General features: G+C 28.9%; 1 protein-coding gene and 1 long non-coding RNA gene across 3 annotated transcripts in view; one reads left to right on the top strand and one right to left on the bottom strand.

Moving 5' to 3' along the window:
* Positions 1-27003, top strand: part of shg (DE-cadherin) — a 356238-nt gene that overhangs the window by 161026 nt on the left and 168209 nt on the right. The window lies entirely within an intron of this gene.
* On the bottom strand, positions 13209-15107 carry LOC148231966 (uncharacterized). Its single transcript, XR_015810663.1, has 3 exons — positions 14487-15107; positions 14377-14420; positions 13209-14313 (listed from the first exon to the last, which is right to left on the bottom strand). It is a non-coding gene; the product is annotated as an uncharacterized LOC148231966 (long non-coding RNA).

Genomic DNA, 27003 nt, shown 5'->3' on the forward strand with positions numbered 1-27003 from the left:
CCGTCATCGCGCGACACACGTATTTTCTTTACCTCGCACATGTAATAACAATACATTGTAATGAATTATTTTTTTCTACATATAATCATGACATAACTATAAATATCTTACTTTCTTATACACAATCCCAACATTTTTGTAAAATATTGCCGCAATACACGAGACCCCACAGCGTCTTTAACCGACAACGAATTCATTAGGCTGTATCTTCTGAGGGCAATTTTTTATGTCGTGTCGTTGAAAACCTTTGACCTTCCTTATATCGTACTTTTTTAATATCCATACAAAGTGTACTTACGAATTTTCCTTTTTATTTTTGTTCAAGTATTGGTATAAAGTCGTAACTGTATTTTATTGTTCGATGCAATCGGATATGGGTTATATCTTATATCCATTATTTGTGAAAGGCTATTTGACACACGTCATTTTAACGCACGTTATATAGCAATTTATTAAATTTTTTTAAGATATAGACACTTTATAATATTTAATAAAATCTATTATTTGTGTGCTTCATAGCAAAAGTACATTTATTTATGACGATGCTTTCGCGTAAATGTTGGTGTTATTTTAATTATATATATTTTATATGCGTCAGTATGCTAATCGGGCGTTTTTTATTTTGTTTCAAAAAGCAAAATTGTCCTTCGTTTTACATGAAAATTGGATTCTATGTGTATTAAAAAATAAATACAAACATTGCCGGCGTATAATTGGAAAATATTTTTTGTCATCGTACATTTAAAATATTTACATATTATAATTAATTTTAATGTTGTTGCCCTACTTTATTGTGTTTATCAATGAAATTGCAATTAGATATTCTACACTCTTATAATGTATATAAATAATAAATTTTCCATTACACACAAAGCAAATATAATTTTCTCAATTTCCTGTCATAAATAATTATAGGTACTTTTGTTAAAATATGTTAAAGCTGACAATTTCATTACATTAAAATATTTATTTATGAAGTTAAAAAGTTAAGATAGAAATTGGTTTTTTGTTAATAATTTTCATAAAAAATTTTTTTGTGTAAAAATAATTTTAATCGCATTTTAATTAAATAATATGCCGAATTTATTTTTATCCTTAAAAATCTATAAATACAATCTATATTAAATATTTTTATTTTTATTTTTCAATTAAAATAATTAATTTTCATGGACAGAACCAAGCTGTAGATTAGTTTCAGTAGTAGTTTTTTTCTTTTATCTAAATTAGACGGATCGCCAAACGAACTTTGAACTCCATGAGATTACAAATTGTAAATATTCCATGGCCATTTTAAGTCCTTTCAAGGCCCTGGTAAATTCTGCCATCACGTCTTCTTGAACTTGCCAACTTAGTAAAAAAAAAACCAATTACATTTTTATTAGTTTTGTATCCTAATTTTACTAATACAGTGTACTCTCGATTATTCGAGCGCAGATTATCTGTGCTTGAAATATATTATTTTAATGAAAATGCGCGTCTGTTGTGTTATATGTGTATGAAGCAATTAGTGTGGTGTGTTCATAATATATTGTGATAGTTCTACAGGTCCTTCCAAACGAAAGAATATGAAAATGTCATTATACGAAAATTTAGATTTAGTCATGCTTACATACTTTAATCAAAAACGAGCAAAAGGAATAACTTTAGCGGTTAAATATGCATGGGAAAATGCAAGTTTTTCCATAAACAATTGGGGTTAGATGGTAATTATAACGCCCCGTCTGGATTGTTTACCAGATTTAAGCAATGATATGCTATACGGGAGCTTACATAAAACAATAACGTCTCACTGGTTGTGTTGAAGCCGTTGATAAATTCTCAATCGAATTTCAAGAATATTTGCAATTAGAAAATTTGCAATTCGATCAAGTCTATAATGCAGATGCGACTAAAAAAGCTTGTTGAAAAGAAAAGTTCACTCTCGAATACAAATAATCTAAAGAGCGTAGTTCAGTAACGTGTAGCGGAAATGCACCTGGAACTTAAATAAAAATCTTATAATCAAAAAAGAGCATGGATGGATAAAGATATCTTCGAAGATTGGTTCAAAACCAATTGTGTTTCTGAAGTGAGAGAAATAAAGGGTTGCCACAGAAAGCTGTATTGTTAATAGATATTGCTCCTTTTCATCCAAATGAAAGCATATTGTAAACTAACGACGGTCTCATGGTTGCAAAATTTTCACCGCCTAAAGCTTAATTCAACCCATGGACCAAAGAGTTAGTCCGGATAATCGAGAGTATTTTTATAAAATGATATTGTATTATCCATGTAGTACATAAAATAATGCTAATATTTTTTTATAAAATGGGGGTTTAATACTAAAATTACGTATCTAGGGCTAGATTTGCGTAAAAGCCTTCAACAATTCAGCTATTCGCACGATTTTTGCAAAACGTTTACCGAAATATAAAAAAATACTGCATCCAATTTTTGTTGTTTGTCGAACAAGACGCGATAAATAAAGTATGAAATTTTACGCATTCATAGCGCGCGCTCGGCTTAAACGCGGGCCGATTTTGCGTAAACGACCATAGTGTGTATGTATGTAGGTATACCATAGTGGGTATACGATGTATATATAGGTACGGCGTGTTTGCGCGGAATGCGAACGGAAAATCGTAATTCAGTGTTTTCACGACAGTTTTCATTATGTGGGTAAAACGCAAAACAGGCAAATTGCGGCGAAAATCTCAATTTTCGTCGAGTGTATTTCATAATAAAATTCGGTTATTTGCGGACCTCCCCCACGCCCGAGTTTGCATACATAAATATTAATGAAGGGACAGGGCCCCAAAGTGCGATCCGATCATTTGTTAAGGTGTGCACAAGTAGGATAAAGGTCAACAAAACGGACGTCTCCATCACGCGTCCTTCTGCATTCATAAAATAAAATTTTATCCTCTACATATGACGCGTACCCTTTTTACGCCGTTTGACCTGATAGCGACGGGCTTGGTCAATTTTTAAATTTTCGCCAAAAAAAGTATTCCCAAAGAGGACCAGATGAAAAGTTCTAGGCTTTTAAACGTTACATCAAAGATGTATTAAGGGTCAAAAGAAAATTCGAGGAAAACGCTTCCCATTAATCTTAATCGTACTTATGAACTATGCCACTCGATTATTTTAACTTTTAATTATTGTAATATGATATTGCTAATCTGTTTTAATTAATTACGACTTTACTCAAAAATCGGATTATTAAACTTTAAAATTAAAAAAAAAATACAGGAGAACTCCAGAAGTATGTTATAAAAACTCGGGAAATTTAAAAATGTATGATATATATTTAAAAAAAACATTAAAAATTTGTTAAGAACAAATAGACGCAAACTCATAGTTTTCCTTGAATTTTCTTTTGACCCTTAATACATATTTGATGTAACGTTTAGAAGCCTAGAAATTCTCGTTTAATCTACTTTGGGAATATTCTTTTTCCGCAATTATTCAATTTATCTTGCAAAGATTTAATTTAAATACTTTTTCATATATATTAAATACAAAGTTATTCATTAATTACTAATTCAAAGAAAAACAACGACTGCAGTAAAAAAATACATATTTTAATTTTAAAGTAAACGATAAAACTAAGCAAGGAAATTAATTGAAAATAAATAAATTTGATTAAAACAAATATTTTTATTTTATTATATAAATAAATATTTTAATACAATATATAGGGTATGAATATAAATATTTCGATATCCGGAAATATCCGGGACTTATAAAAGTTTCAGTGACGAAAATAGAATCTGTAGTACATATTTAGTATGGACTAAGGATGTCATTAAAAACACAATAATAATACATTTTTCCCTATATCAAATGTTATATTTACACTAAAAAAATATTACAGTATCGTAGTTTCCCGTTTTACCTTCTATAAATAATGGATTATGGATTAAAAACAAACGTTTGTTGCTTTTCAATTGTATCACAGTTTTATGGTAAAGATTTTCGGAATTTTTCGTTATATTCAAAAAATATTTATAGCTCTTTAATAACTAATCTATAAAATATGATATAATATAATTCAGAAATAATTAATGATAACTTTGCATATTAGCGACTTGTATATATAATATAATATAATCGTTTGAGATCTAACGACATATTTATATAATTCATAAATTATATACTTGGAGAAATATAAATATTTAAAAAAATCAACACTAGTATACGACACATTAATGGGTTGCAATACCGTTATTGGGCCAAATTTGCACTTCGATACTACCGGTATTATAAAATGAAATACCGGTAGTACCGAAAGCATTTTTTTGAAATCGATATTTTTGTACGATATGCGCGACGTGTTAACGTAAAAAAATGCTTTATCTCAAACAAGTTTAACGGTAACTAGCAGTTCCTTGTAATATTGTTTTCTAACAAAGAAGCCTGCCGGTTCCTTTTTTCATGATAGGGAAAACAAGAGCAGGTATTGCATACACGAAATTCCTTCTACTATTTGTACTTTTTTATATTCATTTAGATATACTATTATCTAAATAGTCCACAGAATATGCTTCACTAAGCTGTTAAATAAAGCAATAAGTAAGTCTCAATACTTATATTTAAATAAAAAACGTATTTGAAAAATTTGCGTGAAATTTATGTTTTTTTAAAAAAAAAACTTTTTCATTTTAAATGAATGCAATGTTATTTTTTTTGGTTACCAACTAAAAATATATTGTAATATACTTGAAAAACATGTAATTTTTTTATTGTTGTAAGAACTAAATATTATTGCTTTTTATTATTACATTACATCATTGAGTACAGAATAATGTTGCGAATTTTTAAAACATATATATATATGTGTATAACATAATTTATTTACAAATTACAAATAAATAATTTTTTCAAATAAAATTTCGCATATGTTAGACCAAATTGTCTGGAACTAAAAGGGTTAAGCAGAATTCACGTATTTTTTGATCTATAATATTTACATAAACATTTATAGCTCAAATTTAATTAATGCTATTTTTAACGTGAATATAAATGTATGGGTATACGAAAGGTCAATCTTTCGAAAATAAATATAATTGCGATATTCTAAAATAAATATTGAATGAGAAATAATTAAAATAAAATAATATAAATAAATCAAATCTCAATCACAATAATCAATTATATAAATCTGTTTTTGAAAAAAAATTGTCGCAGTTTGAACAAACAGATTCACAATCATCTACGCACTCCTTTCTCATTCTTTCGGGTAATCGTAATTGACAAAAAATAATAGGTAATATATTTTATTGGAATAAATTAGCGAGAGATGCTCTTTTCTCTAGTATAAATATTTAGGAGGCATCCATAAGCGGTCGATTAAAAACGATATTTTGTCAAAGATGATGTTGTACTAGATTTATTTTTCTAAAGGAAGAAAGATTTGGCTTTCGTATTTTTGAAATTTTTATTTTTTATTAATGAGTATTTTAATTTTAATAATTTGGAATTAAAATATTTAATATATCGAAATTCGCGGGTTTTCGAGTGCTTTAGTTTTGCTAATCAATAAACACGATGAATCGTCCAAGCCATACTCGGATTATTTTTTCGGTTAATTAATTCAAATAATAATAATAATGTCAATACCGGTATTGGATTTTTTTTTCTTTCGGTAATACCGGTATTGAAAATTCAAGTATTATTGCAATCCCTGGTCACATTATTAGTTTCTTATGACAGCTTTATTAATTCGTAAAAGTACAAATATTTAAACTTGAGAACAACACGCAGTTACACATCGTTAAGTATCCGATCTGTCAAGTTGTACGATGCCCATTTTCTTTATTTTGATATTTTTCCGATATTTCAAAGCGACATGCTTTTAAAACTTGGGTTCTTTTAAAGATAAGATTTATTTTGTATATAAAACATCTATATATTATATATATCTTAATTATTCAGACCATTTTAATAGAAATAATACTTCGATAGTATAATTTTATAATATAAATTATATTTATTATCTTAAATTTTACATACAGATTTATTATTTTATTTTCTTTTTATAAAATCGTCATTGTTTTTTTTATTTTATTTTTTCAGTTCGTAATTTTTTGTTGTTGTACACGAACATTGGCCACGAAAAGATTGCTCACATAAACATTGGTCACAAAAATTGTTCATACGTAAATTAAAAATTTTTTTTTTTTATTTTCGTCCTACAATTCTTTAGCTAACAGTACCCTCGCCAAATCCTAAATTTATATTTTTTATGATTTGCGCCTTATTGTTTCGTACAAGTACAAAAAAAGATACGTAAATCTTTTGTGTACATCAAGCACAGGAGCATTTAAAAATAGGAAAATTTGCAAATAAAGGTAAAAATAAAGAACACCAAACTCTTATTTATTATAAATGTATATTTATTATCATTAAATTGATGCACTTCAGAATACTTAGTTATAAATCTTGTATAATATTAATGCACTCTTTGATAAATATATCTCTCTTTTTCCTCACCCTTTGGTTTGTGTTTCGTAATTCAAATAATTTATTATGCAACCTGTAATTTGCTTAATTACTTATTCATACTTATGACTTATTAACATATTTCTGATATTACGTAAAATTAATTGCTTATGAAATAGTTAACTAAATAATTTCTATATTTTCATTGTAGAGATTATGCAGTAATTAATTGTTATACATTAAAGTGCTGAAATTTTAGTCCTTATTGTTGCTATTTAAGTACTTTAAATAATTTAGTATTTTTTTATAATTAAATAAATATATAATACAACAATCCTCACAATTATATTTTATAAAAATAATATTAGAGAAACTACTACTACAAAAAATCAAATGCTTAAAAATAATACTTACAGCTTTCAATACACGAGAGAAAATGTTGCATATTAGAAAAAATTCCAAATTATTATTTTTTTATAATATAATACAAATGAGTTGTTTTACTACAAATTTATTCTTTAGTATATTGTATATATTTTACATAGCGTATATGTTGTGTGTGTATTGTATGTACATATATAAATATATGTCATGTATAAAACGATCAACTAGTTTAATTATTAATATATTAATTCTTAATTAATATCGGGTTGCTAAAACAGCACCTGATCAATTCTTTTTCAATGACCTTTTTTGTTTATAAAAAAGCCCAGCACATTTCTAACAATAATTAATCTTGAAAAATAATGAAGGATTATATAATATTTATAAATATAATGCAATCAACTATAACAAGTAATTTATTTTTTGGCATGTTGTATGTACTTTTTAAGAAAGATTGAGCTTATATAAGTTGGTTACATTAATTTATGAGAATGATATATTTTTATATATGCTTATGATGATTACATTAAATTATTTTTTATTTAAAATAGTACTACTAAATATTATATGTTAACACAAAACAAATTCCTCTATCATCGATACCAATAAACATCTTACCGTTTTTGATTATAATAATTTATGAATACAATTTTGGCAATCTCATCACTCACGCACACGGCTTTCGATAATTTTGCATATTTTATTATAGGCGACAGATAGCGTTGATTGGCTGTCGGAATCAAACGGTACGTCACGTTGCGTGATCCTTGTCATAACTGTCAGAATGACAATCGGCTAATGACGTCAGAGGTATTAGCGATAGAGCCTATGCGCATAGCGTTCGGATATTACTTTTCAAATTTGATTGAATTCAATCATAACATATTTTTGTAGCGCTCTCGTATGAATATTTTTAGTAGATTTGACGTGTCAAATGATAGGGAGGGAAAGTATATGTATCGAGATTATAACGTATAATAAGTATATGTATACGTATATTTATATATCTGGGTCAGTGCTTCTAAGCCGTGCGAATGGGGTAACTTGGGGCGAGTGAGAATAATGGAATGAATGGTAGGATTATCATTCACACAAACGAGATAACCATAATTAAATCTTAACAAAGAACATTGCTCAATAAAAAGGTTACCTTTTTCACCCGCCATGTTATTGAAATAAAATATTAAGATTGATTGAATGTGAAAACATATATGTACAAGATACGTACAAAGAATGATTTTTTTGGTCTCTTTCCATTCGTTATTGAATATAAGATTTTTTTTCACTTCAATTCGACACCTAGGTAATACGAGATTTTGTGATTCGCATGGTTTAATTTTAAATTGTATAATAACTTTTTATTTTAAATATTTATTTATAACAATACTGTGAAAAAAATATTATTTAAACGCGTATTTAAAATTATATTATTATGATAATTTTATGTTTAGAAAAAGCTAATTAGCTATTATAATATCGATGGCCTTAAATGTTGACTTACTTCATAACTGTGTTGACAAAAATGCCACAAAACTGTGTGGTTTACATTAATAATTTATTAATACGAAAATATATTAAAATCTTGTACTTCCTTCTATTATTTTCACAAGTAAAAATTCAGCAATTTTGCCACGTAATCTTTTAGAGAATTTCGCAGTTTTCTTTAAAGTGATAATGTAGGCATGTTTTCATGAGAGGGTTTTTAAGGATTACTTGCTATTTTAAAGGTTTGAGATTTTTATAGCGTATACGTACATACATATGTATATCAGAAAACAAAGATTTTTTACACAAACGTGGACGCATTCACGTTTTATCCCGTAACAAATAAAACATCATTATATGTTTAAACATATATTCAGCTATTAAAATGTGCAAAAAAACTCTTTAGTTCCTTTTATTTAAAATAAATTATGTTGCGCAACTATAAAGCTTAGATTTTTTTTAATATATGTTTATTTTTGCGAAGTAACATTTTTCCAAAAATTTAATTTATAAAATATATTTAAACAAAATATTAGGATTAAAATTATTCTGTTTAGCTAAATATTTCTTTTGACATTATTTTAGACTGGACTCGAAAAAGAAAGTGGTTTTAAATGCTTTTATTTTAATAACATTTTTTAAAGCATTTTCTATCAGCGTATCACAAGTTATTTTTGAACAAAGATTCTATATTTAATAAATTCATGCTATATTTAATAAATTTTATTAATTCTACACATATATATAAAATCATGCTTTATCAGTAACTTATTTCAAATAGCAAAAAACATTTAACACGGTTGAATGATATAAAACAGCGGTACACAGATAACGATGTATCATGCTAGATAAATAAAAATTGAATTCTTATCACTTATAGTGTTTTGAACAAACAGTGTTGTTAAGCTTATATTTTTTGTAAAAAGTCAACGTGTTGTATTAAAAAAATTATAACCTTAATTGATATTTTTGATAAAGTAGCATTTATAAAGTTATTATAATAATATAACATAGGCGGTATAGATAAATAAACTCTGAAATATGATTTTATGTATAGAATCACTATTTATATTTAAGGACGATCGAAAAATTGTGTACAATTGCAATGGAAAACGTACGTATAAGCACATCTTTTCAGAGTCGAAAAAAGGTTTTATGAACTCTATCTAATATCGTCCCGTATCTCTTACGTGTTTTGTCTCGTTTTTTCGCAATTTCTTTGACGTTTCATATTTTTGTTGCTCCTTCTTGCGTATCAGAAAAAAGTGACTATTTGTTATTGTGCCTGTCTTGTCCGCGATCCCACCAGCACATCTGGCCCCTGAGCTCGATGAAAGGACCTGTCATCTAAGAAATCCAATAAATCCTTTGCAGTTACATATGAGCTTTGCTACTGCTTCTTATCATATATTTTTCCATTTTTTTGTTTGGTTAATATGTACATTTAAACGTCTGCTAGATTAATATCATATATTTATTTACGAAGTAATAAATTCGCTGTAAGTGCTATATATAAAATAAAGAGCTTTTCTTGAAAATCTTCTATTCTCGTATTCGATTAAAATTTTTGGAGACGAGGGTCAAACAGTGAAGCTTACTTAATTCGATGGACGAGTATCGTTTTACCAATTTTCGCTGCCGTAATCCAAATTATAATCTCTTGGCCAACTTGATAGAATTTACAGCAAAATAAATTAAAATCAAACTTGCGAATTTTTAATAACTGTTTTAAAAATTCGTTATATTATATAACGAATGTTATTTACATTATAGATTAATTTTATCAACTGTGTACCGAGTAATTGATTAGTATCTTGTGTAAACGATACTTGTTCAAAATATGAACATATACGGATTTAGAACGGTTGTAATACGATAAGATACTATTTTAAGTGTCGAGATATAAAACTTTACACTATAGAAGGTGTTATAGGATTCATATAAAAATATTAATTCTAAATTATTAACATTCGATTAAGCATAATAGAAGTATTTTTTTCTTGTAAATCAGATATTATGTCAGTTATATTCAAATTGTTATTTATTGTAAACATCTTACTGAATTACGAAAGACGAGAGCTCAATGTGAGTTTTGGCGAAAAAATGTTTGTGGAATTTTATTTCGACGCTGTATTTTGTTTTTGTGTATCAATTTGTACGCCATGAAATTTTTATGTACTTTTCGCTGAGCGTACTTTTACTTATGTTATATTACAAGCTTTTAATAATAAAAACGTGAAAAAACTATGCGTTTAAAAAAAGCCCGTTTCTTCCTTGAAAAATATCTTTTCTTAAAAGGCATTTTATGTCCAAGTCTATCCCAAATATACGCCACTAAAAACTAAGTGTAATTCCAGTGACATAAATAATATTAATAACTATGCATTACACGTAACCATAATAACGGAAAGTCTAATTTACTATAAAAACTTATGCGAGTTAGCAAAATATAATTTTATGAGTAACTATGAATTTTAAAATACTCGAATTGAAATTAAAAGTGCAAAAGAGATTTCAAAATTTTTTTTATAGTTCAAACTAGAATTTTGTGATTATTTTCATTTATAAAAATACAATCTGTATAAGATTCTAAATGTTGTGGTTATTTTTTTAACTATAATATTAATATGAAATGCAAAGTAAGGCACTTTTTACTAGCTCAAGTTATTTCGTCTTGCGCTTAATTAATTACTGATTAATATTAATTAATAGATATACTAAGTTTTAGTTTAATTTAGAGTCAGTTTGTTATCCTTGGTGAGTGCAAGATATTACAAAATGGGGTTGAATATTTGATTGGAAACTTGTCTATTTCAATTATGATAGAATATCATACTGCCATCTGCATACAACTGTATTTATCAAAGCTTGATAATACTATAATTTGTATATATAAAATAAATAAGTAGACCCCTAAGTCAAATAGTGTTTTATGTAGCGTAACCGAATGAAAAACAATGAAAATCATCGAAACCTTGTTTAGAATTTATCGTTATTTCCAATCTTCGTTCAGTACATATCATATCAAATTACACTTTCATTATTGCTATGTTTTTTCTTTTAATGTTTACCCATCGAAGGAGAGTGAGAGAGAAAGAGCTTTCGCCCGCGCACGAAAGCTCCCGCTCTGTTTGTGCGTATACAAGATAAAATCCATCGTAATTCAGCGGCAAGTCGAGCTTTTCACTATTTATTTTGCAGAGGCCTCTTAGTCGGAGGCGGTACATCAACCGAGGGATTATCGGCAATTCCATTTAAGCGCAAAAAGTACCGGGGGACCCCCTGCGAAAAACACGCCCCCCTCGTTTCGTTTTCGGGTTAAACTTACGTGAGTAGAGAAGTAGAAGTAAAGAAAAAGCAGCGCCGGATTCATCCAAGATCGGTATCTGGCGAAAGGCTTATAATGACCGAAGACGGTGAGATGGGATGCTGCGGGATTAGAAAATCACGAGAAGAGCCCGAATCGGCCACAATCAATTCCTTTTATATCATTCCGGCGATTAATATGAGTCCGAAAATTGCGTATGGTAGGTAGTAGCCTAGCGACACGGCGGCTTATATAAATTACTGGAAAAACTCGGCGAAATCTTGACAATCGGTGATATATGTACGTTACACACACGGGTATGTACGTATGTTATATAATGTATATGATCGTGTGTGCGAAAGCCGACCCGCCTGTGCAATATGTAACGTTTTGCCCGGGACAAATTCACAAAACGTGTAACACTCTGGAGCTTTCAATGCATGACGGATTGACATTGACAAGTCTAACTTTGCAGTAGCGTGGTCGCCATTAATATTTTTATTGATTACGTAATATAAACATAATTAATATAATAAATAGCTAAATCCACTTGGAACGCTTGGAGCTTGTCGCGAATAAATTAATAACTATAATTATGTAACATAATTTATTTGGAGAATTTTTACCAACTTACCGCCCAGGTTGCTTTTGCCGAACTTTGCTTGGTGGCCGGGCGATTTCGCAAAATAATGGCAAACAATTATCTTTCTTAGTAAATTCCCTAAAACTTATAAACCAATTAAGATATTTTATTGAAATTTTATATGTAGCTTCCTTATGATTTTTTCGCATAAACATACATTTTGAAAATTAATCTATTAGACATTAGAGTATATGTCGCACCTCGAATTCGATAATTCCACACAGATGAAAAAATGTATTTTATAATCAAAGGAATGCAGTACATTTAGTCTCTTCTGAATTATCGACCGAGACGTATCGCGAAAATTGCTCTTCTCTCAATGATCTTTAGTGATTGTGATTTTAATTTAAAAAAATATTTTCAATCACCCCAAAATGGACGAAGAAGATGACACCTTTCTGTAAAAAAAATTAAGACAGAATGTCAAAAATATAAAATTAAGGTCCCTACAGATGAAACATGGCAGAAAAGGTACAATACCGAATTTGGAAAACAAATAAGAAAAGAGGTTTGAGAATTATATCTAACAGCCAGATGAGACACATGAAAAAACCAGAACGACCGGCTTACAATAAATAAGCATCTTATATATAATTGTTCTAAGCCGCTTCCGGACGCGCACAACTTTAAATGAAACATTCTCCGTTCAATCGTCTACTCTGTAAATCGTATCGCTTTGTATGAACGGTGTGTAACAATACACGTAAACAAAAGAATTATAATAATAAATCATAATAAAAATAAAAATTGAATTTGCTCGATTGATTTTCGAGCCGCCGGTAATGCGTTCTGTTGTTTCGACCAATCAAAAATAAGCATTCAAATATTCAAATAGCTTCGACCAATGAAAAATAAGCATTTGAATTCAAATAGACAGTACCGTGACAACGCTTTTATTTAATAACAAAATTTTGCTACGCGACAATAATTTTCATTAATTCGTCATTTGACTGAATATAAATAATCGGATTGCAAATTAACTAGGTGTGTTATAACTATGTTAACTTAAATATATACATAATGTGTTGACGATTAGAAGAATACATTTATTAAACTAGATAAGCAATCTTCGTAATGAAATCTTCAAATTTTGAATTCCCGGCGACGGACTCCGAGGCCGAAAAGTGAGTTTTTCCTTTTATAAATAATCGGATTGCAACTTAACTAGGTGTGTTATGACTATGAAAATGAAATGTATACATAATGTGTTGAGGATTAGAATAATACATTGATTAAATTAGATAAACAATCATAAAACAATCTTCGTTATGAAATATTCAAATTTTGAATTCCCGTCGCCGGGTCCGGGGCCCAAAAGTGAATTTCTCCTTTTATTTCTCCTTTTATATTACATAAACATTATCATTGATTCCGATTTAATGCACAATTTTAAACGTGAACGTGTAATATATCCTTGGTATGTATGAGGATTGAAAGTTAATGTCGATCAAATCGGCGCTGTCGGCTATATATATCAACCAACGGACAGCTTATAAATGTGTTTTTCCTTGGATGTTATCTAATAAACGACAATTTACAATGATTATATATATGTGATCGCAAACCTGGAATAATCGATAGCCAAAATATCTAAGAGTAGGTTATTTTCAATTCCGATGTGGCAAAATATGTTCAATTTTTGTTCTGTGCCTTCATTCCTCTTTCGGAATAGCCAAATTCAAGATATTCAGTTACATCAAACTTATATAGTATGTTCTTTACAAAAAGATAATACTTGCTGACAGTGACTTCAACATGAGAAGATTCACTCTTTGTTTATATATACCAATTCTACGTTGTGGCCATATAAGTCATCAAATTGCTCCCTCATTGCTTCTGAAAAATAATTAAAAACACCTTTATCAAGAGTTAAGCATTGAACACATTATTACTACTAATATAATTAAATTTAAACGACAAGCTAAGAACAAAATTGACGGAAGATACTGTAGAGGATTAAACACATAGATTGACATATCTTCATCTTCTTCAAAATAGTCGCAATATGTCATATATTAATTGTTTGCCATACGTAAATGTTATTAGATCTATCATTGCTTCTGAAAATTAACTGTAAACGATAATATATAGTGGGTAAAATGTTACTTTGTTTAATTAACTTTGGTATGTATACCTTTAATTGTCCAATCACCGCTGTTTGTCTTTTAATATTAGATCCTGGAAAGTCAATGGTAATTTTGTTAGAATAACCGTGACATATTATTCATATAACCAAACACTTACTGGCACACTCATAATTTATAGTTGTAATTATGTTATACACTTTAAATCATCTTCAATTGACACTTTGTATGAAAAATGTTTTGTTTAATTAACATATTTTACTGTTTATTGAATCGCACTAAGCTGTATCCCGGCGCGCGCTTGACTGATGACAGAACTGTCAAATGTAAGCAACTGAGGGGATATCCCGATACATGATCGGGATATCACCGCGCGCTTAAGAACGAACTACGAAATTGATTTTAACGATTTAAATTGTAAAACACTTATCAATATATGTTTAAAAATCATCAAATTCCAAAAAAAATATTTTTTTAAATATTTTAAGTTTATACGGTATTTAAAATATAATATAAATAATGTTGATTTTTATTAGCTTCTCTTAACAAAAAAAATATGTACTTGAATTTTGGCGAACGTTGGCAATTTAAATTAATAGTTTTTGGAGAATTTTTAAAATTTCGCTTGAAAAAACATTTTAAAAAAAAAGGGGGAAAATTTCAAAATAAGTACTATTCATTACCAACCAACTACTAAACACATAGTGTTGCAAGAATCTCTCTTACTGACCCCTTTGAAAGGAAACTACACAAAATTGTAAAATATTTTATAACTAATTTAATTTTTTCAACTTATTTAAATATTTTTTAAATTATAAAGTTTTAGAATAAATTTTCAAGATTTATTCAAAATATTTTTTTCAACCTTGAAAATATTTTTTATTTTATTATGGATTTTAAATATTCTTAATTTATTATAGATTTTAAATATGTTTAGTTTATTATTAATTTTAAATAATGTGAAAATTTTTTGCACTTATTAATTATTAAAATTAATAATGCTGCGCAGATAAATCATTTACTTTAAAAAATATATAAATATAAATATTTTTTAATAAAAATTGACAAATGTCTCAAAATTATTATTATTTTTAAAGCGCACTTTTGGTCTAAAGTAACAGATTAAATGCTTGATATTTTCAGTTTATTATTTCTTTCTAATTGGCTTTTATATTTACACATAAAACATATAAACAACTTTTTTAAATTATAAATCAACTTATGGTGTAACTAAAAAAAGTTCTTATTGCTAAGATTTAAATTTATGATAAAATTGTGTTATATGCAATTTATTTATTGGTTCCGTAAGCTTCGCTGTATTGAGATTTCACTGTACAATTTTCAATTTATTATTATCTAGCCAAGTTCTAAACCTATTTATAAATGATATGCAATATTTAGATTTATCATTAAATATCTAAGTTTCAAATATAACGATAAAATTTAACGTTTCAAATCTAATAAATAATATAAAATGTTTTCTTCTGGAAATATTTAGTCAAGTTGTAAACCTATTTTCAAATGAATTGAAAATGTTAGTAGTTTTTTATAGATTAAACCATTTTGTCTATTATTGAAAATCCTAAATAATAATGTCCAATTTGAACCATTCATTTTTTTTTAAATATTTAAAAAAATCAGAACGAAGCAAAAATTATATTTAAAACCCAAAAAGTTGAGGGTCCGGTATACGCACACTCGCTAGCTTTCGGTACCTCACGATAGTGAGGTACCGACAGCTAGTCAATCTATAATGGACTGTAATAAATATATGAATATTATATTTAATAATAATAAATATATGAATTATATATTATTATTTGGTAACTATGTATTGGTCACGCCGATCAATACATAGTGACCAAATATTTAAAAAAAAAGCAACGGAATAAACAAATAAATGTTGTTTTTTTATTTATTTCAATGCGCATTGTTTTATTTGTTCAGTGTCTATCGAAAGTTGAATCGTAACAGCAAAATTAAATTTTCTTTTGAGTAAGGCTAAAGGGTGGATGCAGAAGTCAGTGGAATCTATCGATTCTGAAGACATTTCACCAGTTTCTAGTACATTTTATCGTACTTGTGCTGTCGATCCATCAGAAAGACTTTCCGATAAACTGCAAAAACCATCAGCCAATAAAAATAAAAAGTGGAGATATACGTGAGAAAATGTCGTGTTTGTTCTGCACATAGAATAAGGAAAGATACAGATGCAGAAGTTGGGAAATTTCTTTTCATATTGACGAATGTTTTTATACGTTTAAAAAATATTGAAACAGATAAAAAAGTGTAAATAATAAAAATAAATAGTGATATAGTGTGGTTTATAAGTGTAATGGTGAAAATAAATGTGTCCGTGACAGTTGTAAGCAGAAAAAGGACGTCGAAAAATTTGGTGAGTGAAAATTTACTATATTATATTATAAACGGATATTTTTCATAAATCGTTTATACAAAAAAATAATTTGTAAATATTGCAACCATTTTCCATTTACACAAAATATTAAGAATGAAAAATACATATTAATTCATTCATGATTTTATTCCTCAGCGATTCTTTTAAGTGCAATATTATTTTTTTTAAATTATTTTACAATAAACTAATACGGCGATAATTTATTCGAATTGTAGCTTTTTTCTCCTGATTTTTTAATTTATGAATCATTGCGGTTTTTCAAATAGTGAGGAAACCGGGAAAAATGTTCGTAAGTTAATGGATGATATTTTTTCGTAAGTTAATGGATGATATTTTTTGGAAGTTTTTTGATTACTGTGTAACGATTTTACTTTTAATTTTACAATAACATACAGAATTTAAGATTGAAAAACTTTGTTAATTGATGTACTATCAACCGAGATGTTTCGATTTTATGTTTACCTAGCCAGAAATTTTGACCCTGAAATTTATTTCTGTTAGAAGTGTAACATAAAATATTATTTTTTTATATGAAATATATAATTATTGTTTGTATAAAAAAATTGCATAAAAAAATTCACGTGCCTCAAAAAGACGACGTCTCATTGCATTCCGTTGCAATGGGTTAAGACGAGTCTTTTTACAAAAATTTGAAGTAAAATATATTTTATTTTTCTTTTGATAGTACGTAGAAATATTATACTAGCATCTTTGATTATTATATAGAGACAAACTTGGTGGTATCCCAGTATTTTTTTAATAAAAGAAAACGCATGACGCAGGACTCATGCTTGAGTTCACGGCCACTAAATGTTCTTTTAAGACTCGTATACGAGTCCGCGGACGTTAAGCTGTTGAAATATTTTTTTACTATTCAACACCTCTAAAAACACTAAAATATTTAGGACTAGATAATTACTTTTAAATTCTATTATATATTGGTTAGAAATACATATTATTTTTATGTACTATCCGTTAATTTTTTTAACGAGTGCGGTATGCATCTACATTAAGACTACCAAACTGTTGTAGAATATGATTTTTATGAAGCTATTTAATGCATTAAAGAATTGCCGAATATATTTTATGTATTATATATATAGCTAAAAACGTTGGCCTCCGATTCGAAATATTATTGTGAAAAGATTCACTTTTTAGGTATAGTTTTATTTATTTCTTAAATTTTTGATAATATTTTTCTTTGACATTATACAAATAATGATTTTTAATTGCATTTTTATGATTGATTACAATAAGCAAATTTACATTTTGTTTAAAAATGGTAATTTTTTTAACATAAAATATAAATGATAATATTTTATTTGATTAATTTTATAATCTTTTTAAACCCAATCTTTCATTATTTTCTTCAAAAACATTCAGAAACCTATTTACGCAATGGACCTTTAATTTTGCATTATAGTTCGTAAACTTATTATCTCGTACAGATCCATAGTACTTTATAATAAACTCTCAGTCTGCGACTGTTTTGAATTTGATTGTTTGGGGATTTAAGCTTTGCCATTGTTTATATTAAGTTAAACATTACGTTACTCTCATGTATACATACGCTGAAAGCCATGCGACAACCAAAAGTTCTCCGTATAAAATCAATGGAAAAATAACTAATTGTTTTTTGTTTTCTTTATATATTTGTAATTTATTTACTTTCTTCCAAAAATATGTTTTATATTAAAAAAAACCCCAACGTCCACTGGTCGATTACTAACAACTTTCTTATTTCAATCACAAAACTACCTAAACTTGAAAATACTCTTTTACTACCTAATGAACTCAGTTGTTTTTAAGGCATTAATATGGAAAATCTTATATATAATTGTTCTAAGCTGTCGTTTTCGCTTCTGAAGGCGCTAGTCTATTCTATTGTGTTGTACATTAAATTCATAGTCCTGGCTCATTTCTCGAACGACTTGCGACGTATTGGATCTAGCTGAAACGAGCGACCAATAAAAAATAGTATTTAAATATGCTACCGACCAATCACAAAATCTAATTAAAATAATTAATATCAGAAAAATAATGGCTGACAACAATATATTTTTCATTCGATTTTACATGTTTGGATCTACTAATTAACTATGTACGTTTTAACCATGAAAATGTAATATATGTATAATATATACAGAATATGTGTGAGAATTGAAAATTAAATAAACATTGATTAATGCTTATATACGATTAAAAACACTTTTTTGAGCGGCTTAAAAATACATAGTATTGTCGCTTCGTACTGTACTGAAGTATATATCTAGTATCTACATATCATATATAGTCATATCATGTATAATATAAGACACTATGTATGTATATATGCGTTGGTATACCCAAAAAAGGTATTTGAAAAAAGAGCATTAAAATCATTAAAATAGATAAAAACAATATCCGGCTAAATGACAGCTAATAACAGAGGTGATTTTGATTTGGCTTTTCGCGTATATTCGTACCGTTTGACTAAATATAATTTAAAAGGTACGTTTTATCTATGCAAATACATATATATTATAAAACATAATATATGAAAGTGACGTCATAAACGGCGTTGATCTTTCGAGTCAACTGCGGCCTTGGTTGCCAAAAATTTAATGTTTTTGCTATAATTGTCAAGTATGTTCAGCTAAGTAAATTGGCATCATATTTGCTCAAGAGGAATGTCAAGAATAACATTCCTACGTTATAGATTTTTACGAATCGCCAAATAAGTCGTCACATCTTTCTCTTAATTTGAAAAATAATTATAAACCATAAGTGCTATGTACATATAAAGTTAGAAGTGACTATTGAAGAAAAAAATACGACTATTAAGACACTTTTTACTTAAATAATTAAGTACGATAACTATATACTTGAATATGTAGATGTGTTTGATTTTAAAGTATTAATAATTGCAAAAAATATTTGCATTATATTTGCCCGAGAGGAATATAATCACTATTCATTCCTGAGTCTCATATTTCTACAGTCATCATATAATCTCATTGCTATTAAAAAATAATTATCAGCAATTAGAACTATATACAATAGTCTTACATTAAACACAATATTTCTACTTATAGTTCATAAGTGATAACTAAGAAAAACATATGACGGAAGTTACATTAAAGTACGTATAGATCTGCAATTTTTATTGTTTGCCATACATAAATGTAATAATATGATGTACTGTACCTGCAATAATCAAAACAATGTAACATTCTTACATTAAAAAAAAAATAAAAAGTGGGTTACAAATCAAGATATACGTTACCTTACCATCTTTCAACAGTTGCTGCTTTGTTTTTCTCTTACGCACATCACACGACACGTGTATAGTGCTGCTATTTTAATTTATGACATACTTGTTTACTTATTTTTTTTTAAATTCAGCACCATCTGATTCCTAGCCAGGATTTAAAAAAATGAGAAAATTTGTAATGTTGAATTTTTTTTACCTCTGACGATATAAAAAATGTTTTAGCCACCCCGATCTATACCAAATCGTGCACACATCGAGAGGCTCCTCGAGACGCTTGTTATTTTTTCCAATTTTCCGCCGCATCATCACAATGTCCTTTAATGAGCAATCGAATGTTTATACTCGGAGGGTTTCCGGGGCCCCTAATTGTCCGAATAAATCACCGCTGGTATTGGATTGGCCGTATTAATTTTTATTTTTACCGCCGGGTCCGCCTCGGATTATGGCTCACCGCGGCGGGCGTAATGAAGTTGTTAGTATTCAGGAGCACGCCTTACGAATGTTTTTCAGGCTTTCGCGGAGTGCGGGGAAAAATGTTTTTAATAGAAATGTTAGTCAATCTTTGCGGCGGCTAAGAATCTCGCGACGCGGACCAAAGGGAAGAACGAGGGGTGTGCTCGAAGAAGAGAAGCCTTCCCGTGGAACCTTATTAAATTACATTATTTATGTCCGCGAGGGGTTGGCGCTTTTCTAATTTGTGCACCCCGCGTATGAAAATTCTGAAAACGTTCGCAGGATGGAAACCCGTGGGTTTTTCGAGAAAGCTTCCGTCTACGTTGGCTCTAAATGCTAATCCGGTTGCTTTATCAAGCGGCATAATTGTATCTTAACGATCGGGATAACGTGGGTTGTAAATTAAAAACACGTTTAATATGTACAGCATCTGATTAAATAAAAAATGTAATGGGAAATGTGATACAGGAGGTGGTAAAAATTTGGAACGGTCTATACTCGGTTTAGCGAGGGTATGGAGTATGATTACACGACGTATTTGAAGTAGTCATGAAACTGTAGATAGCTAAACACCGAGAGTTGTTTTTATGCATTTTTAAAGAACAGTGAATTCTACATTTAAAAATAAGTCGTAATCGCCACACCTTTGTTTTTCCAAATATTCTTTCTAAATAATATTTTTAGGGTTATTTAATGGTTCATCTTATCCTGTGCATAACGTTTAAAATTTCATGACTTCCAAAGTCATCGTTTTATTACTGTTACTATATGTACGTAATACATCACTATGCATAATTTAAACAGTCTCCTGACACATTCGCAATGTCATCCATTCATCTGGCTCAAGGCTTCCACCATACATTTTCTACGTGGTAATTTTTTGGTTCTATCTATCATCGTCTCCCCACGTTACGCGATATATCAGTAGGGCTGCCGTTTCAACTTATTCACTTAGTTCCACTTTGAAATCTGGGCGAGATTATTGCATAAACAGACTTTAAACGTGATCTGTTTTGTAAAAGTTGCAAACTTTCCTAGACGCAGCCTTATGTAGCGTATATCATTGGAACTTTCATTATTGAATGCCAACAAATCATGGTTAAATTTTATTTTATTTGTTTTATTTATATGTGATAAAAGTAATAAAGACACGTTCAAATGTACTTAATACTTTGTTTGCTAATAAAAATTCCAGTATCGTTACTCTCCTTTATGCATATGCGTGTATTTGTTTTGGCAACCACCTTTTTATAACCTTATTGGTTCGAAGAAAAATAAGCATTTGTCGTCCCCTTTTACGTACACAAAAATGCTTATATAAAATACATATGTGTCTTTTTGTTTGCATCTTATAAAAGAATTTGCGGCGTGCTTGATCTGATATGTACTGTTTATACATGGTGATTCATGTGCCACTTTTTTGCTCGTTTAATTACTTACTTTTATTCTAATAAAATATAGAATACTGATTTTAAATAAAATATATATATGAGAAATAATGTCGTTTAAATATCCTTTATTCAACGCTTCACGGACATAAATTATTTCTACTACATTTTCCATAATAGCTTATATTGCTTAAATTTTTTCTTGAATGGAGATTATTGACACACATATACAGTTATGTGAAGCTTAATCGGGCAAATGTGAATGTCATTGGCAGATCTGATAGGCACTAACTATTATATTATGGCATATGACAAATTAAAAACTATGCACTATTGTATATTGTTTCATTGAATAAATAAACAGATCTAAATAAATGTATTCGGTAAAAATAAATACTTATTTTATGATTTTTTCATATTTAATAAATTTAGAAACCAGCTTTGAATAAAATATATTTATTAATCAATAAATCTGTTTAAACAGCCACCTTTTATTTTTACAATTAAATTTGGATACAGATCTGATTTCACTAAATGATAAAAATGTATGTAAAAATTACACTGCATGAAAAATAAAGTGCAAATTAATAAAATGCTATATTTTATACGTCATTTCATCATAATTTTTTACATACTACATTTCAATATTGTTGTTAAAAAATTATAGTCTTTCTGTAGTATTTATATGTACATACTATTGGATATGTTGTTTTTATACTATATATATATATATATATATATGCCTTGAAGCACACACGTATTTTGTTGTATAACAATATTATTTTTGAAGGAATAATAATCCCGTAGACTGTGCTATTACATCAAGAATAGTGATTACGCTATTTCAAGCAATTGAGATCTTTTCATTTAATCTGCGAAATTGTACGTTTATTTCGACTAAAATATCGTTGGCCTAGTTTGCGCTCGTGAACCCGGCGAGCAATTCTAATATTGCGACAAATATTTTCAGAAAAGCGCTTTCTTTAACTTTATAAATTGTATATTTGTGTATTTTTTCAACTCATAGCGAAATTGAGTGAGAGTAAAAAACATTTATAAACTATAATATGAAGCGATGAATTTGTACAGGTAACACTATCTTATTTTCCCATCAAGAAAATAACAAGCGCACTCCTTCGGTAGAGTAGAGTAGAAAGAAAACCACCTTTAAATGAATGCCTAAACAGTAACAAAGTGGAGAAAATCCCTTCACAGCTTCGTATTTATTTTCCAGGTAACTACCAAACGCTCTCGGGCGTCGGTGTGCAAAGAAAACTTTTATGAAACATATTTACTTTTTTCTTCTTTTGTATAATACGAGTAAATACAATTTGCGATAATGGCGAGTAAAATGACACAAGTTTATATAAAAGTATAGTTCAAAAAGTGAAGTGACTGGAGTTATAAGTGAGGCGTCAATGGCGTAATGGATAAATGTTCAAGTTGTGATGCGAAAATCCTGGTTTGGTAATAAAATGTATTTTTTTTGTAGACTTTTAAAAACGCATTGTGTCCATATTTTAGTTTGTTGTTTTTTGTAAGATTGTGGTATCGTGCGTTTGATATTAAAATATTATGCTGTTGAAATGTCCTTAAAAATTTAAAAAGTTATCTTTTTTCTCTTTTAATTTAATATAAATATGGTAAATTGATAAAACGGAGCCAAAACTGATTTTCAAGCAAAACAATAATGAAGCAAAAATTAAATTTTTATTATTTTTCTGAATTGAAAAAAAAAATTCTAAGCATGTAATGCTATCCTTTACTTGTCAAAAATGCTGTATCCGATATTATTTGCGCTAGTAATATAATGAAATTAATTATCTCAAGTTAATTGCATTGTGAAATTTTACCATAGAATCAGTCTTTATTTTGATCTACAATATATCATGTTATGATATCTTTCCCCTTTTTCGTTTTTCATATAACCTTGGCAAATTTCTTAATTTTCTTAATGGTGTTTATCCAAAATGGATTCCAGTCAACATCTTCAGCGGTGATTATGCATATGTACGTACATATATATTTGCTTCAAATCGCGATTCGAGACACGCCAGGTGTTCGAAACCTTTTGTGTGCGTTCGAACCATTAAATTTCTACGCTGGTTTAACTTTCAAAAGCTCTCGTTCTCCTGCGCCGTGATTAGATCGTGATGTAGTGCCAGGACTCAAGAACAAAGATTTCATTGTGATCTGCGTAATCTGATATAACTACCGGCATGATTTGTTCAGCGCTCGTCGCTCAATTTAACCACTACTTCCATCAATAAAGAACCCATATACGTATAAGTATACTAACCGGCTTTCGTCCTCGTTTTATCACCACATGCTTCTGCACACACACACCATAATACCATTGTAATGAGCTCGCGTTGTTTGTACAAATAAGGGCTCTTTTTTCCTGTTTCTGTTCTAGTTTTCAAAGAAAAAATCCCCCTCGATAAAACGAACGTCTATCCGTGTCGATGAATTTTTAATTTAAAATATGCTTCACCATGAATATTCAATTGGCGGAGATAAGTTTAAGAAAACTGATGAATATTGAAACGCGAACGCTTTAGCACAAGAAGACGAACACTTTTGTGTTATAGCCATTTTTTGCGTCAACAACAAGGAAAGTTAAAACTGTTTATTATCGTTTCTGTTGTTCGCCTTTAACAAAGTAAAAATTTTCCTTATTCTTTCCATCTAGTCGTGCTTTTTTACAGTTGCCTCCGGGTAATTGCAGCAAAGTTCTCACGTAGAAAGTTTTTCGTTCCACTTAGAAGGAATGATCTGCTGATGTTCGATTTTAAAAAGAAGGGAAAAAGTTTGATGATTACCAAGTATTGCTCAGGATCGTTCTGCGAGGGCGATTTGTATAATTTCAGTATTAAAAAAAAACACTTTTGTCTATTAACTGAATTTGTATACTAATTTATTTTATATATAAATATAATGTAGTATGAAAGTAATGTATGTTTATTTTATTTATATTAATTTATATTTTTTTTTTGTTACAGGTAAATACTACTCTGCATTTTTACTGGCGAGACAAACATAATGTGCAAAGGACACTTATAGATAAGTTTTATTTTTCTTATGATTTAAATGTCACACAATTCAATACGCTTTATCACACTTTCTTGAATTTATAAATTAATTTAATCATATATGATTTCATATAATGAACACTGCAATATTATCACGTTCCGTACTATAAACTTTGCTGTTTGTAATCATTATACATTACATTCTTAGAATTTTAATGTTCAGTTTGATCTAAACATGAACACTTTTTTATTTTAAATATTGATATATTATTAACCCTTTGAGTAGTGAGTTAATTTATACACATTTCCAAATCCAAGAAAGCATGCATATTTCTAAACATCTGGCGCAGACCAATCCTTTCTTATGCAGCGGTATAAAATAATGCGGTGGATATATAGCATTTAAAAATATTTTTACAAATTTAATTTCAAACAAAAAGAGGCTTTATGAAAATTTTCGAGAAATCAGCAAATTTATCGAGAAATAAAAGTTCTCGATTTTGCACTTTTAGATCTGATATTGGTGTACCTACATACAAACATACTTATTTCAAAGCTGGAAACCCTAATGTTAGTATGAACATAGCTCATCACATAGCATCAACATCAACTCCCCATGTTATACTAATTCAAGTGCTGTTTTACAAGCATTAAAATATTTTCCAGCCTAATCTTTAAATAATTTAGAGTAACTCGCGTTAATCAAGTCGCTTTGAATGCGACCCGAGACACGAAAATGACCGCGTGAAATGCGAAAAAAGTCCCGTTTTCGCCTTTTCACTTTTACAACCGGGAGTTATGGTCCCGACATTGCGTGTTGGGCTCCCCACACTGCTCGCCTTCGGAGCCTTGCTTGTTGTGTGTACCGTATACCGTTTTTTTTTTGTGCAAGAAAACAAATCTAATTTAAATCAACATTAAGGAAACGCCAGGGGCCCCCTTCCTATTCAACGACATGTTTTTCCTTTCATCATGATCACACCCCCCTTCATTTTTTTTGGAAATTGTAAAGCATAATGTATTTATGCTTTTTAATTTGGCCTAATGATTATATATATTCGGCTTGCTTTATTTATGTCTTTTGCTTCGGCCACTGGCGAGACATCGTTCGTTAATATAATTACTCCAGAGAGACCGGCCGCGCTTGCAAATCCGTAAAAAATCTGAGTTTCCATTAACCTTATTCTGCCACGTTGTATATTATTTTATTCAAGAAATAAGGCTGTGATAATAATTAATTAATAACCTTCTACCGTTTTTTACTCGCTGGTAAAGTAATAAATTGTCATAGATAATGGAGCTCGTTTTGTATTTCACAAATATCCGCATTTTATATAAATATTTTTACCTCTCACGTACCTAAGTAGTATATATATATACAATCGGAATCGGTCGTAATTAAAAACATGACACTAGTAAATTTCGGAGAAAACCTGATCAATATCATAGGTTTATTAAGGAAGTTTGATAGTTTTATTAATAATATTTAATGAAGGGTAGGCGACTTTTTAATCTCGAAGATCCAAACTGTGTATTAGAAATCTAGCTTGTGAAAGCGGATATATTATTTTAACTATATATTAAAAATAGGTTTGTTAACGACAAACACGTGTGTACGGTGAGTACAGGCGTCTTGAAGTCTCGAAATTTCCTTTCAATTGTCAAAGACATGACTCAGTATCTCTTTGTAGCGAATACCGAACAATGAAGTTCCCAGTATAACAAATTTTCAATTTGTCCCCGAAAAACTTTCATAGAGAATGTTTTCATTATAGCGAAAACTGATATCAGTATAACGAAATATTTTGATCAGAACTTAAGAATGACGTTACAACTTGACACAATATTTCTCCGAATTCACTTCGTCTTTGATTTGGCGTGTGTCGGATGTGTTTATAAGCGATATTCAAAGTGTTTCACCGACTCGAGAGGTTATTTTGCTGCTGTAATAATATGTTAATTAAAAATAAAAAAAATATCATCTTCTTTACATTCAATATAGCGACATTTTTTTCGATCCCGTAAGCTTCGCTATACTGATATATTACTGTATATTGCATAACTTAACTAAGCCGAGTAGTGAAGTATCAACTGTATTTCTATTCTTATATATTGTAATATAACATCAAACATAT

Source organism: Plectrocnemia conspersa, unplaced genomic scaffold (assembly GCF_051122295.1).
Source record: "Plectrocnemia conspersa isolate PC_06_02 unplaced genomic scaffold, ASM5112229v1 ptg000009l, whole genome shotgun sequence".
Classification (NCBI taxonomy): Eukaryota; Metazoa; Arthropoda; class Insecta; order Trichoptera; family Polycentropodidae; genus Plectrocnemia; species Plectrocnemia conspersa.